The following is a 15553-nucleotide window of genomic DNA, read 5'->3' on the forward strand; positions in this document are numbered from 1 at the left end:
GCTCTGCACACCTGTTAATATTTCTCTGTTAACGGAGGCTTATTGACTGTCCAGGGCCTGTCGTTTCAGGGAATGTTCTCTTAATGATGTCTCTCAGTTTCTCTTGTTGTGCCTGTGAGTATTTTATTTCCCTACTCTGCAATATTTGGGACTCGCCTTCTTGCACACTTTGGCTTATTTCTTGGTGTGGTCCTAAGAAGGAAGACAGACTGACAAACACAGAGGGAACAGAAGCACACATACACACAGACAAATCAAACGAAGAAACACATTACAGGGGGGAAAGAAAAGAAAGAAAATGGGAGGGAAAGAGATGAAAAGAAGAGAAGAAGAGAAAATAAAAAGAAAAGAGAAAGAAGAAAAGAAAAAAAATATATATAAAAGGGGGTCGGAGACAACAAAGGACAGTAGACCGTTTAAAAGTGTATGACCAGTTTAGGGGAGAGGTAAGGATGAGATACAGGAGAATATATCTGGGTTGCAAGAAGGTGAAAGAGTAAGTGAGAAAGGAGAAAGGAAAATAAGGAGTAACATTTAAAGAACTGAGTAAAGAAAAAGGAAAAAGAGGTAATAGTGACAAAGAAATAAGTAGGAAACAAGTGAAGAAAAAATTTTTTTTCTTATATAAAAAAAAAAGCAGCAGCAGCACCCCTGGTGGATAGGCTTGGTTTGATGTGGTAGGTCTTGGAGGCTGTTCTCAGAGGCTCCGCCCCTGCCTGAGGCGAAATGAGCAGCAGGAGATGAAGTGAGCACCTTCACAGACTCAATTGCGGAGTCCCCACCCCCAGCCAAGATCGCAATTGCAATGGGGGAAAGGAAAAAAAAAAAAAAAAACACTGAGTCTCTCTTGGTTTCCGATAGCTGTTGCTCTAGGCGCTGTGAGCTGCTGGAAATGAGCTGGGAGCTCCTGCAGTCTAAGCGCGCGCCCAGGCCTCCACCTGCCACCGACTCCTTGTCGGGGGGTCGTGTAGGTGTGGGCCCTATTATTTCCTGTGGGCACCTGGGATTCGCGCAGTCTGTGCAGGGGGCAAAGTGCACTGTGGAAATTCGGTCCGTGGTCCCGTTCCCAAAACCAAGTTCGTATTGCTCGCCCCTGGCGCAGCCGCAGCCCGGCCGCTTTTCGCCAGGAAGTGCGCTCCCCTGTCTCTTCCCTTTGTCTCTCAGGCTCCGCGCGCTTCCCCCACGTTGGGCTGGGGATCTTGTCTCCCCTGCCGGTCCCGGCCTGGCCTGTTTTCAGATCTCCCCCATTCGCCCTCACTCACTCAGGTATCCTTGAGGTTCTATTCTTTCTGGAGTCCGTATTTTCTCCTTCCGCTCTCGCAGATGAGAGTAATATCCTTCTTGGTTCGATAAATGGGGCGGACAGAGTTTACAGAGCTCCCTTCCTCTCTGCCATCTTGGCTCCTCCCCGCTGTTGCTATTTTTAAAGGTCATACTTTTGTAAGGAGTCACAAAGTATGATGACACACTTGTCAGGCACCGCTGGGGGCGGAATGTCTATGTCCCCCAAATCTTATGTACCGAAAACCTAACCCCCAGTGTTCAGGTGTCCAGAGCCGGGCCTCCCAGAGGTCCTGCGGTCCAGGGGTAGGGCTGTGTGGTGGGCGTCCTGCTCTTATGGGAGAAGACAGGACAGCTCGCTTCCCCTTGGTCCCCCACCCATGAGGGTGCACCCACTGGACGGCTGTGTGAGCCCCCCATTTTCCGGTGCTTCTGTAACTGCTGCTGAGCCCTCTGAGGCCAGAGCGGGCCAGAACAGGGTCTTGGATGCTTGTGGGACAGTTGTTGACGGACTATTCGCAAAGCTTACAATATGGCAGCCATTGCATTATTATGCATGCAAGACATGCCTTCTGGAAAGTGAGCACCTGTGGGTGCAGGCCGTCCACGCGCCCCACCGGCCACGAACAAGACTTCCCACGTGTGTGACCGCTGCCCAACTCCACTTGCTCTCTGAACACGGACATGCGCTAACCCTGAAAACACAATGGCCGCCCTGCTAACCATGGTCCCTGACTCTGTTCGATAACATCCAAACCTTATCATGCATTTGGGACTCCTCCGTGGGTAGGTGTTAGCAGTGTCTCCGAATTTTCAAAACGCAGACAACCTTATCCTGATCCGAACGGTTCAGGTGACTTCCCTCCCCCCTCCCCCCACCCCCCTACCTCTGTTTCCCTTTATCTTCTTATTTCCTTCTCTTTTGCTCTCTCTTCCTTTCTTTCTGCCCCAAGAGGATATTATTAGCTGAAGATATAGTATCTATAAAACATTTTTAAATTAAAATTTATGAAAAAGGAATTTTATCTTTGCCCATTTCTACAGATTTTTGGTGTGTTTCCCAGCTATTTTTTTCCAGCAACCCAGATTTTCACCACACTTCACTGAGAACCTTCTTAGTCACCTGGCAGGGCCATCAGGTGCAGAGTGTTTTCAAAAACCCAAAGTTTTCCTCTTCTCCCAGCTTTGCGAACAGGGGGCTTTTCCGTTTATGCCCCTAGTAAGCCAGGGAGCCCGAGACGGAAGCCAGCCCCGCCTGCTCCTGGGTCCTGGCGCAGCAGGTGCACGGTGCCCCGAGGGCCGGGTCCCGCCCGCGGCCCCCGTGCGCTCCCAGCCGTGGCCCCGCGTCTACCCCTACACGCTTCCCTTCGCTTAATGCAACTTTTCTAAAACTGTCCTTCCCCGTGGGCAGCCTGTGGCAGTTCCCGCGGCCCAGGGTGAGACACAGACCCTGGGAACTCAGTGTCCGAGTACGCGTTCCCTTCCATCGCCCCACGCTTCTGCGTCCCCCATTTCCTCCAGGCAGTGCGCCTTGTCCCTTAGTCACGGGGCTCCACACCCCTCCCAGCTCTGCGGGCATCTCCATCAGGGGCTTGTGATGGACTCTGGTGACCCGAGCCCGCGCCTCTCGCCTCCGGGTCCCCCTCCAAGTCCACCCTGTGCGGGCCTGGCTCCTGAGCTCTCCACTTCCGGGTCTGGTCTCCACACCCCCCAGCCCCAGAGCTGGGGGTTGAGCCGGTTCTGTGCGGCTGTTCCTGGCAGCCAGGGGCCCCCGAGCCCCCCCTTCCGTGGGGTCCAGGGGAGATTTCCACAACGTGCAGTCGCCAGGTGCAGAAGGGAGCAGGCCTCTGGGGTCAGGTACCAAAGACGCCGCTGCATACTGCCCGGCCTCCAGCTACCCCTGATCCTGTGCCCACCTCCTTGCCATCCCACCTTCTGGCTTCCGTCTGCAGGACAGATATTGAGCGTTAGAGCGTGTGGGAAGGAGAGATGCAGGGAGAGGGAAGACGGCAGCCACACTCACGCAGCCATCCCTGCTGCTGGGCAAGTCCACCGTCTGAGTCCACAGTGACCGGCTGCTAGCCCTCTCCAGATCCTGTGCACTTTGGAAACACAGAGTTTTAAGAATAAAGACAAATCAGTGCTCCAAGGAAGGGCGTGGGGGCAGACGGGTCCTGGTCTGACTGAAGGTGAGGTCCTTGCAGATTCCACATCCTCGGTCCCACAGGCGTGCCAAGGGGTGTCAGGCCCTCCCGTGGCGAGGCCCCGAGGCCCCTGCTCCGCAGTCACATGTCCGAGGGGCAGCAGAGTCCGACTCAGGGGTGCAGAGGCCTCACTCCAGAGGTGGTTCCACATCTGGTACTTGGGCGGCTGGAAGGGTGCAGTTCTGTGAATGTGCATCAGGAAGCCACAGCTCAAATCTAGTTCCACGACCTGGCGGGACTCCCCTGTCTGCAGATCAGTTCTTCTTGGTCATAGAGCGGATAAGATCTCTGCCCGGCTCTCAAGCCTCTCTTGAGGACCCGATGAAATAATTAACATGAAGATGCTGTCACCTAGAAATGGTCGTTTTCTTGCTTTCCTTTATGACTTTTCTATTACTTACTTTGATTTGAGGTCTAAGTAACCTGCAGTGTTACATAGTTTTGGGTGGGCAACGTTATGATCCAACAACTCTGTCCACCCTCAGTATCGTGGTGACAGCGGTGATCTTGGTGATCTCGGCCACGCTGCCTGTGCCGTGCCTGTCATCTCCCCAAATTACTTACTTCGTGACCGTAAGTCTGTGCCCCTTCATCCCCGTGGGCTGCTTCACCCACCCCACCCACTCCCGCTCTGGCCACCGCTAGTTCATTCCTTGTAGTCAAGAGTTTCTCTTTTTCGTTGGTGTTTGTCTCTTTTTTCTCTGTTTTGTTTCTTAAATTCCGCATGTGAGTGAAATCATATGGTTTTTGTCTTTCGCTACTTATTTTACTTAGCATCCAACCCTCTAGGTCCATTCATGTTGTTGCAAATGACAAGATCTCATTCTTTTTATGGCTGAGTAAAATTCTTTCTCCATTCATAAGTCGACAGATACTTGGGCTGTTTCCGTGTTTTTGGCTACTGTAAATAATGCTGCTGTGAACATAGGGGCGCATGTATCTCTTCAAATCCATACTTTTGTATTTTTTCTGGTAAGTAGCCAGCAGTACGACTACTAGATCCAAGGGGAGTTCTAGTTTTGACTCTGTGAGGCCTCCACACTGTTTGCCAGAGCAGCCACGCCAGTTTGCATTCCCGCCAGCCGGGCACGAGGGCCCCCATGCTCCGCATCCTCGCCAACACACTGTTTCTCGTGTTGTTGATTTTAGCCGTTCTCACAGGTGAGAGGTGGTATCTCACTCTGGTTTCGCTTGTCATTTCCTGATGATGAGTGATGTTGAGCGTCTTTCATGTGTGTATTGGCCATCTGCCTGTCCTCTTTGGAAAATTCACATTGAGGTCCTCTGCCCATTTTTAACTGAATTACGTTTTTTGATGTTGAGTTGCAGAAGGTCTTTATATATTTTGGATTTTAACCCCTTGTAGATAAGTCATTCGCAAATGCCTTCTCCTGTTCAGCAGGCTGCCTGTTCAGTGTGTTGCTGGTTTCCTTCACTGTGCAGAAGCTTCTGGGTGTGGTGCCCATAGTTGACTTCTTGGGAAGGTCTTTTCCGTCACCCGGGTGGCAGGTAGCTGGAGGAAAAATGTGCAGAGAGGAATCGCGCTTCTGAGCTCGCACCGTCCTGTGGGCTCCCTGCCAGGGAGATGCCTGTGAGTCGCAGAGAGGCACGGGTCCCGGCCTGGCCGTGGCATTTCGTGCTGGGAAGACAAAGCATTTCCACGCAGCACTCTGTCCAATAGGAAGGCTGCTGACGGCACCCACGCCCCTCAGTGTGAGACGTTTCTGGTTGGAACAGGAGGCCTTGATTTAAGTTGAACTAATAACATATTTAAGTCACAGTCTACAATCACGACCTTGACAGACAGTAATTATAGACATTCTAAGAGGGGGCTTGCTGCTGCAATTCTGACTTTCTACCCAAGGGTCCCCTGCAAATTTTGTGGAGTTCACTGAGCAATTAATAGCATGATTCAGTGGGTGCCATCGCCGTGCCTCAGAAACAGCGGGAGTGGGAACCGTTCACTGAGCGCACCAGGCCGGTTCGCCGTGCCGCCTCCTGGCCACGTGTGCCCCGAAGACAGGTGATGGCTCAGACAGGTGCGCCCTCGAGCCTTGTCTCTCCTGAGCAGCCCGTCCGTCTTCTGAAGGACGGTGCTGTGGGCTGATATCCGTGTCCCCCAGAATGCACAGGTTGAAACCTAACTGCCTGGGTGATGATATTTAGAGGTGGGCCTTTGAGGGTGATCGGGTCCCAGAGGTGGAGCCGTGAGCCCCCGGAGCCCCTCGCCCCGCCTCCCACTTGAGGACACGGCGAGAAGTCGGCGACCCGGACGCGGGCCCTCACCCGATCCTGCCGGCATCCTGACCTCAGACTTCCAGCCTCCGGGACGAGAAACAAACTTCTGTTGTCTGCAGGGCACCTGGTCACTGGTATTTTACTGAGGCAGCCCAGACGGGCTCGGTCACATGTCTTGTATTTTTCCAACTGGCCAGTAACTGTTCAGGAGCCCCCGATGTGTGCCGGGTCCCGTCCCGGACGCCATGAGGAATCCGTGGGGTGAGTGAACATCTGGGGCAAATCCCGAGGGAACGTGTTGTCAACCTTCACCCCTTCAGGACATTCCCTCTCAGCCTCTGGTGCTCCAGGGCAGGTGATACAGTCCCTGCCTTGAGACCCCGACCGGTTTTTACACTAACAGCTGCAGGAGCCCGCTGGCGACGGCGGGTGACATGCGCACCACGGGAGCCCCTGGGCCGTGACCTACGGCCCTTGGCTGAGGCGTGGCCATGCTGCGGTTCAGGGTGCGTGGCCCGCCTCGGGCTGGAGAGCCCCGGGAAGGCTCTGAACGGCTCAGTGGTGGGATCTGATCAGAGGCCTGGAAAACCTTTGGTATCTAAAAAGAGGGAATGATGGCGTGAGCAGAAGGGAGAAAGTGGCCTCTCTTCAAGGGACGCCGAGCAAACGTGTGAGACGGAGGGTCGCACGGGCAGTGGCGGGACTTCAGACTCAAGGGACGGTCGTGACTAGCCTCCCGGGCCAAGGGGACGGTTTGCGTTTCCAGCCTCACCTCTGAACTTGGGGTCCTCCCCCGGTGGGCACAGCCTGCTAGTTTGTACGTGAAACTCTTTTAGCTTGGTCTTGTGAGACACGTGGACGGTGTCATGGTGACAGAACCGTCATTACTGCTGAGCTGATTTACCGTTGCGCCGCCACATAGCACCACAGACGCAAGGGCTTGAAGATTCTTGCCACAGGGAGGGAGGAGCAGGAGGGGGCTGGGGAGGCGGGTGGGGTCGTGAGCTCCGCGGAGGGTACGCAGGGTCGGGGGAAGGCGTTTCCCTGGAGAGAAGGATGGCGGGTGGTGCCCCCGTGCCCTCTGGCTGGGGATTTTGGGCATTGCCTCTTGAAAAGCTTTGATTTCAGTAAGAATCACTTGTTTCACCAGAATCAAAGAAAGTAAGCCCGAAACCCTTAGTGGATGGAGGTTACCACTCGGGGGGCCAAATCCTGCAGGTGCCCGCCGCCGGGGGCTCGCTCCCACCACCCCGCTCGCACACACGGGGCTCCCAGACGGGGCAGCTGCGGGGCGTGCAGTGCAGGAGGCACAGGCTGAGGCTGACCTCCACTCCTACTCCGCCTTGAAAGGTGTTCATCTACGCACTCTGACACCTCGAGCTTGGGGTCCTTAATAAAAGGAACTGAAATTCAGTCTTAGATCCCTCGAGAACAGCCCTCACATAGTTGGGGACCGTCCACCTGAGACCTTGGTCTGGATCAGCTCTTACCTTCCAGAGACCTGGGCGCCCAAGTCTGAAAATAGAGGCTTTTGACTTGGCTAACAGGCCATTAATGTTACGTTCAGTTCTGATGTCCACTGACTCCAAGCCACTCCAGCTGCGGACTTTGTGGTTGGGCTGTGGCTTCTGTGGCAGATTTTCGCTCCGCACCAGTGGCTGCAGGCTGGGCTGACCTGACCAGGTAGAGAGCACGGCTTGGGGACGCTCGGGGGGTGGCCTGTGGGGGAGGGGCCCTGGCGGTGGAGACCTGGGAAGCGGCTGGTCGAGGGGGCTGGGGACGGGCAAGGCGTCACGGCAGCCCTCCCCCCTTGATGTGGCACTGATTGGCCTTTGTTTTAATTGCCTCCATCTTTAATTGCTTTTCTATAACATTTTGCTTAATTTGGAAGAATTTTTCTAATGAGCCTGAATGGTCTAATTGGACCTAAATGTGATTTCCTTGTGGCATTGTTTGTCGGTGTGTAAACAGTCAGCAAATCCAGAACCAGTTACAAAGACAGTGGGAAGCAATGATTGGTTTGGTTGTGGAAGTTATTATGTGGCCTTGGAAATATAGTTTGTTAACCTGGTTTATTAATCATCTTTTACAGCACTTGATAGTTACCTTTTGAAAATACTAATAGATGTAAGAAATAATATTATTTAGGTGTTTTTGGTTACATAGATGTGACATGAATTCGTTTTCCAATAAAACATTTAGCAATTAGGGACGCCTGGGTGGCTCAGGTGGTTGAGCCTCCGACTTCAGCTCAGGTCATGATCTCATGATTCATGGGTTCGAGCCCCGCGTCGGGCTCTGTGCTGACAGCTCAGAGCCTGGAGCCTGCTTCAGATTCTGTGTCTCTTTCTCTCTCTGCCCCTCCCCTGTTCATGCTCTGTCTGTCTCTCAAAAATAAAGAAATGTTAAAAAAATCTACCAAAAAAAAAAACCCCCACTAAGCAATTAGAAGCATGCGCAGTAAAAAGTGAAAATCTTTCTTCATCCTCAGAATCCAACTCTCTTTTACCAGAGACGTTCCCTGCTAGCCATGAGTCTGAGCCTTCTCCTCCTGCTCTTTCGCGCAGGGACGCACGTGCACGTGGAGACGTGAGTCCGCCACCAGGTTACCGAGCGCACACGTGAGGGTAACTGTCCCTGTCACGTCGCACGGCGCTGTGGACACTGCTTACATTGGTGACCCTGTGCCGTGAGCCGTACCGACCATCCCAGACCAGCCCACTGCTGACGGCGCTTTGTTTACGATCACACACGATAGTGCATTGAACAGTGGTACGTGCATCAGGGCACACATGTGACTAAAACGTATTTGGGGCCACGGGGAGCGGTGACTGTCAGGCTGGGCTGTGCACACCTTAGATTGCTGTGAACGCTCCCAAATTCCAGAGGGCAAGGTGCTCCCGTCACTGCCCTGCAAGCCTGTGTAGAGTCCTGCTCGCACCTGTCCCCACACCCGCAGACGAAGGTACCCACGCGTCCACACGTCAGCCTGGGGGTCCCACCCCGCCGAGAGCCCTCAGGAGGAAGGGGGTTTCCTTCCAGTGTCAGTCTCCAGAACCAGTGAGATGGCGGCTTCAGATATGGGTCTACACTTGGGAAAGCCTATAATCAAGATAGTGGGAGGCAGACCGTGCATATGGTAGGTTTTGTTGTTGGTTTGTTTTATGTAAGTTTATTTATTTTGAGAGACAGAAAGAGAGAGAGAGAGCACAAGCAGGAGAGGGGCAGAGAGCGGGAGAGAAGGGGAGAATCCCAAACAGGCTCTGTGTTGACAGCCTGGGACTTGAACTCACGAATGAGCTCAGGACCTGAGCCAAAACCAAGAGCTGGACACTCAACTGACGGAGTCGCCCAGGCTCCCCTGATACCTTCATCTATGGAAGCTGCACATCACAAGTTAGGAGCTGATGCCCGGGGAGGAAACGTGCTGGAACCAGGGGCCCGTCGCTGGGAGGAGGAGCCTGAAGTCCTGTCCGGAGGGCCACACCGCTCACGGGGTCCACAGAGATCCGGAGCTTGTGCCAACTGTGAACTTGGACCTTCTTCCTTCTCAAAAATACTTCGTGACACTCAAAGTGATGCAGGCTTGGAGCAAACATGTAATGTTTAGACTGAACACACGCGATGAAGACGTGCATAGCTATTTAAAAATGAGGAGAAGATGATTTCAAACTCTGCGTGCGCTCTTCTGATTTCCTCTCGTCCCGTCTTGAGACAACCTCGCTCACATGCTTATGGGTCCCGGACTTCCTCCTCTTTTTGTTTTCCTTATCGTCCTCATCTCCTGAAAATGATCTTTTCTTTTCTCTGACAAGCTGAAAGTGGACCTGTTCTAGGTGTTACTGCGAGCCAGAGGCCGAGCCTGTTCCAGAACAAGGGGCACCAGCAGGCGGGTGGCTGGGCCGGAGTCTCTCTCATCTGCACAAAGGGGAGCACAGCCCCTCCGGTCGAGCAGGAAAGCGCGATGGAGACCCCACGGCGTCCCGCAGCCCAGCGGCGGGGGAGCCGGATCTGATGCTCAAGCAGGTGTAGACAGGACAGCTGAGCAGGCGGAGGGTCAGCCGCCTCAGGGCGGCCGCAGAGAGGCTGCTCGGGGCAGCGCCGGGTCACCGCCAGGCCCCAACCCGCTCGCACAGACGTACACAGACCTTCTAAAGAGAGGTTTTCCTGTTCAGAGAGTACTGAACGTGGGTCCAGGCGAGCAAACCAAACCGCCTCATGGGCCTTTGGATTCATCCCTGGAGACTCACGGAGCCTCTGTGTCTGTTCTCGGGGGAGGACCCACGCTGACTGCCTCAGGAGGAGTCGTCTGGGCCCCATTGTTCGGTGTTGTAAGTCTGAGGAGGAGGACTGTCAAAACATGTCCCTCATTTTTTAACCAAAGTCACATAGAAATTTTAGGGAGAAGAAAAGGCAGGAGACATTTCCGCTGGTAGATAATCCTGTAACAGTGACTCAGATTGCCAAAGAGACCCCTGACTGTGTCACTGAAACACAACTGAGGTAATTGGAAGGTCTCGTTGACATCAAGAAACCTCAGGAAGGTACTGATGCAGGGACAGGACATCCAAACTCAATCGGCTGGCACCTGCTGGGGAAGTCGTGGGGGAGGGGCAGGTGCACAGAGAGGGAGAGGGACAGGTGCTGGGGCAGAGGGTGCAGGTGCAGTGGGGGGAGGGGCAGGTGCAGTGAGGGGGCAGGTGCAGGGAGGGAGGGGCAGGTGCAGTGGGGGGAGGGGCAGGTGCACAGAAAGGGGGAGGGGCAGGTGCTGGGGCGGAGGGTGCAGGTGCAGTGGGGGGAGGAAGCAGGTGCACAGAGAGGGAGAGGGACAGGTGCTGGGGAGAGGGGCAGGTGCAGGGAGGGGAGGGGCAGGTGCCGTGGGGGGAGGGGCACAAGGGGGGGAGCCCTCCTGCGGTCAGGGCCTCCAGCAGCAGAAGTACTTTGGGGCAGATGGCATTTGTAGGGAGATTCCTGGTGTCACACTGAAAGGTTCAGACTGTGCCCCGACTCTGCGAACCAGTGTAGCGTGTAGCGTGTGCACGAAACAGGAAAGCAGGCTTCTTTTGCGAGTGGCTGGCTGGCCAGGAAGTCATTTCCAGTGCCAGCCAGGCAGGGGGAAGCCAGGAATTTGGTACTGGGGAGATAAAGACAATGCATTTTTAGGGCCCCGCCCTGTTGCTGCCTGAGAAGGAACTTCAGAGAAGCTCAGTGAACCAGAACTGCCAACACCAGTATTTGCTGGCGGCTCTGGTTTATCTAGAAACAATGCACACACATGACAGTCTATACAGTCACTAGCAGTCCATGAAAATAATTATTACGTATATTTGTATAGATGTTTTTACTTGTTTTTGAGAGAGAGAGAGAAAGCGTGCGAGCAGGGGAGGGGCAGAGAGAGGGAGACAGAGGATCCGAAGCAGGCTCTGTGCTCAGCACAGAGCCCAGCAAGGGGCTCAGACTCGTGAACCATGAGATCATGAGCTGAGCCAAAGTTGGATGCTTAACCCACTGAGCCTCCCAGGTGCCCCAATGATTATAATTTCAAACCATCATGTGATGATTTCAACAGCAATCATTTTAAGCTTCTGTGTGGCCGCCTTAGCAGGATATGGCAGGAAGGGCAGGACTGGGCTTCAGAAAGTCAAACTAGCAGAGGCTGGGTCAGAGCAAAGGCCCGCTAAGCACACATCTGTCTTCACCAGCCCTCAGTGTCCAGACGCAGAGCACCGAGTGTGGGTCACACCTCGTCCTGCAGGTCGAGGGCTCTGAATGCTGAGCATTAGTGACCAGAGCGCAGAAGGTGTTGCTGAGCCTCCACAAGGATGCTGCGTCTGAGCCCAGATGGTCTGGAGGGTTGTGTTGGGGGAGGAGGTTCCGGGGTCACTTGCCTCAGTCACATAAAGGTCAGGTCTACAAAGCATGCTGTAAATAAAAGAATAGTTTGTGTTGAAAAGAATCTCTTGCCTTTATATTATGTGTGCATGTGTGTGCATGTATGTGGGTATGTGTGCGTGTATGTGTGTGCGTGTATGTGGGTGTGCATGCATGTGTGTGTGTATCTGAGTGTGTGCATGTGAGTGTGTGTATGGGTGTGTGTGCATGTATGTGTGGGTGTGCGTGTGTGAGTGTGTGCATGCACATGGGTGTGTGGTGTGTGTGAGTGTATGTGAGTGTGTGTGTGCGTGGGGGTGTGCATGCATGTGTGTGTGCACACAGGTGGGTGTGGGTGTGCATGCTCATGGCTGTGTGTATGCATGCACATGTGTGTATGTGGGTGTGGGTGTGTATGTGGGGTGTGAGTGTATGTGGGTGTGTGTGTGCACATGGGGTGTGCGTGTGCACGCATGTGTACCTGGCTGTGTTTTGAGGACAGGCAGTCCAGAAAAGACCACAAAACACATGTTCCCCTCAAAGAGTGTCCAGGATCGATGGCTGCAGGCTGCTCGAAATAAAACCACAAATCATACTGTGTATTAACAGTTCAATACATTTAAAAATGTTCCATAACAACTCCAGGCTAGTGATTCTAGACTTTGATGCACAGAAAAATACACTAACTCTTGTTTTATTTTTCAACCTTGACTTTTCAGGGTAATTTTAACATCTTTCTAGCTCCATGTGCATATTTCCAAATTATCCTGTTCTTTATGTGTTTGTTTTGGTCAATTTTTATTAGGGAAAATAATAACATTTCTTATGGTCGCGTTTTATAGGCTGCCTGTGAATTTCATAGGAGATTGTGTGTTAGCTTATTTTAAATCCCACTCACCAAGCACCCTGAACATTTCCTTTATTGCGAGGGGGCGCGCAGGGAGTGAGGGACGGTGTCTTTTCGGGGATTTATGGTAATATTGCAGAATCCAGCTGATGGTAAGCCACGCGGAGCCCTCAGGGCCCTTCATTTGCCTGACACACTTCACTGCTGCCCATTAACACTTCTCCGTTAGTGCCACAGACTCAATTTAATGAGCTTCTCTGAATTTGGAGGTTTGCACCAGAAACAATAGCTTTAAACCTGAGACACCTCACTCTCTCCACTTCCTGATATTCTGTCCATCTTTTCGACAAAATAAATTCTCTCTTTACAGTATGGCTTGAAATGATCTGGGTATTTTCTTCTCCAATTAGAAGAGTCAAGAGTTCCTAATCCCGAGACAGTATTGCAGAAGACCCGGGTACAGAGTTTACAAATTCAAAATTTGCATTCATGAAGATGATGTATTTTGTTGTTCTTCCCCTAAAATAAAAGTGAGGTGACATCTAGAAAATTCCTTGTCATCAATAGACTATGTTTTATCATGAGTGAAGTCCCATTATTTCCAAGAAATAGTTACACATCTAAAATGGTTCTCACTTATTGTTTCTTAATTGCACCAAAGTGTTAAAAATGCAATAGTCTTACCAATTGGCTGGTAAGTGCGCTTAGTTTTACCTTCAAACCTAGACATGTATTTAAAACCGTTAAAAACCTTGGACTTCAGAGCAGCCTAACTAGACGTGCAGAAGCATTCTCTGCTTGTGCATCATGGCCTTCACCTTCGGGGCCCTGGTACAGGTGTCCCCGGTGTCCTCACCAGCAGCTCAGGGCTCCGGGGACCCTGTGTTGTGAGTGGGGTGTCTCCACGTCCCCTCGACAGCAGCTTGGTGCTCTGGGGACTCTGTTGTGAGTGGGGTGTCCCCGCGTCCCCTCGCTAGCAGCTCGGGGCTCCGGGGACTCTGTTGTGAGCGGGGTGTCCCTGCGTCTCCTCGCCAGCAGCTCGGGGCTCCGGGGACCCTGTGTTGTGGGTGGGGTGTCCCCGCGTGTCCTCGCCAGCAGCTCAGGGCTTCGGGGACCCTGTGTTGTGGGTGGGGTGTCCCTGCGTCTCCTCCCCAGCAGCTCGGGGCTCCGGGGACCCTGTGTTGTGGGTGGGGCAGCACCAAGGAGAGCCGGCATCGGCCCCTCCTCTCTTCTGTGAGTGATGCCTTTGTGTTGTTCTGTCCTCAGAGAATGAACCTGAAGGAGACTTGGTGAGGTCACCGGGAGGGGACACCTGGAGCTCTGACCTTCCGAGGGAGCAGACCGGATCCCAGGAGCGCCCCGGGAGACCGCGTGCAGGTACCCGCTGCGACAGCTCTGGGGCGGTGCGCGAGGGCCCTGTGCCCTGGGTCCTCTGCGATCGTGGCTCCGAATCACTGGTGTCCCAGCTGCCAGAGCTTCCTGGCTGGGGGGTCGGGGCTGTTACCGGTGGGGCCGTGCACCGCCTCCAAACGGACAGTTCATTCTGGAAAGAGCCATTAGCAGTTCAATTAGATGATGCATTTGTTGTTCCTGCCTCTAAAACTGCACAGGGAGGCTCGGGCTGTGCACCCTCCTGGGCCGGGGAGGGGCGCGGGGAGGGGCGCGGGGCGGGGCGCGGGGAGGAAGTGAGTGGTACTCGGGCCTCAAAGGGAAAGGCTCACCTTGAATTGTTGCCAAAACCTTCACACCCGCTGCGGAACGGGTTTGTCAAGTTCATCCGTTATGGTTTGGAGAGCTGGGCTGGGGGCACATGGGAAGTGGTTGCTGCCGGGCAGCGGGGTCTCTCAGGGAGGGTCAGAAGCTGGAGGCCGACCCGACTGTAACCTGTGCCGGAGCTGACGTCAAGGCTCTGTGGCCGCCCCCTCGAGTCCGTCTCACACGTGCGACGCGTCTGGGGGTAGGTACTTTCTCAGGAGGCTCCGCGAGGCCGACTCGGCCTGCCTTGGAAGGGTCCCGTGCTCCGCTAATGCGTCCACCCGCCGACCACCCACCTGCCCGCCTGGTGCAGACGTACCCACTACTGCTCCCGGGGGTCAGCCTCCCTGTGCCGCCCAGCGGGCACCGCCGCCTCGATGGGCTTTATGGACTAGCGTCTTGGGGCTGCTGTTCTGTCTTCTCGGCTCTGCCCTGTCCTCTTTCCCTGCCGAGCCCACCGCACCCATCGGTCCGCCTTCACACAGGCACGGTGTTTAACCGTCACTTTCCTGGCGTTTTCTTAAAAGCCTGCGCACATGGAATGTTAAAGTCCGGGTTGACTTCCGTCAGTACAGGTTCCGAACTGTAGGTGTCCTGTATGTATGACGTTGTGTTGTCCAATCCTGTTGCGTTTTACTCAAAGGTTAAAGAATGTTTAATGGAATATTTTGTATGGGTCTAACCTTGAAATGCGGATTCAACGAATCGGCACCTACGGCTTGGAGCTCAATGTTCACACCTAAATGGTGACTATCAACGTGTTGACCCATAAGGCGTTCTGGTTCAGACCTCACCACGAATTCGAAGAAGGAAACAAAAAGGAATTAGCAGGTTTTCAAAGAGAAGTCCATGTTTATACGCTGCAGACTTGGCTTTGAATGGGCTTCTCAGCGGAGGAGGGGCAGCAGGTGTGGAGAAGTGCCCGCCCCCAAGGCAGATGGTTGAACTTGTTCGAAGCAGAGGGGGAGGCCCCAGGGTCCCAGCAGCCCCATAGCCGCTGGTCTGCAGGGGTGAGGTGAGCGTGGCCGGGGCGGATGGGCCCCTGGGGCCTCCGGACCAGTCAGGTGGTGGTGACAGCAGCGGGAGCACACCCAGCACGCAGCGAGTCACAGAACACTTCACATATGTCATTCCATTCGGTCGTCACTAAATATCAATCCCTCCCCACAGAGCATTCGCGGTGACACACGTGCCAGAGTTCTGCAAAGCAAAGGGATGCTCACATCACACTCCGAGGTTCCTGGGTATTTCTTCTCTGTTCTCTTGTCCTTTAAAGACTAATGTTCGGCCTTGAGGGTCTATCAGTGTAGATTTGCTGTGTGTGTGTCATAAATACCTCAGCCCCTGGGCGATGAGG

At 53.8% G+C, this 15553-nt stretch overlaps 1 protein-coding gene across 1 annotated transcript in view; it reads left to right on the forward strand.

Annotated features, from left to right (window-relative positions):
- Positions 1 to 15553, forward strand: part of MYT1L (myelin transcription factor 1 like) — a 402906-nt gene that overhangs the window by 118018 nt on the left and 269335 nt on the right. Inside the window, exon 3 of the mRNA XM_029938368.1 lies at positions 13708 to 13818. The gene's annotated coding sequence lies outside the window, so the exon portion shown is untranslated. The remainder of the gene's footprint in view (positions 1 to 13707; positions 13819 to 15553) is intronic.

Source organism: Suricata suricatta, chromosome 4, assembly GCF_006229205.1.
Source record: "Suricata suricatta isolate VVHF042 chromosome 4, meerkat_22Aug2017_6uvM2_HiC, whole genome shotgun sequence".
NCBI classification, from domain to species: domain Eukaryota; kingdom Metazoa; phylum Chordata; class Mammalia; order Carnivora; family Herpestidae; genus Suricata; species Suricata suricatta.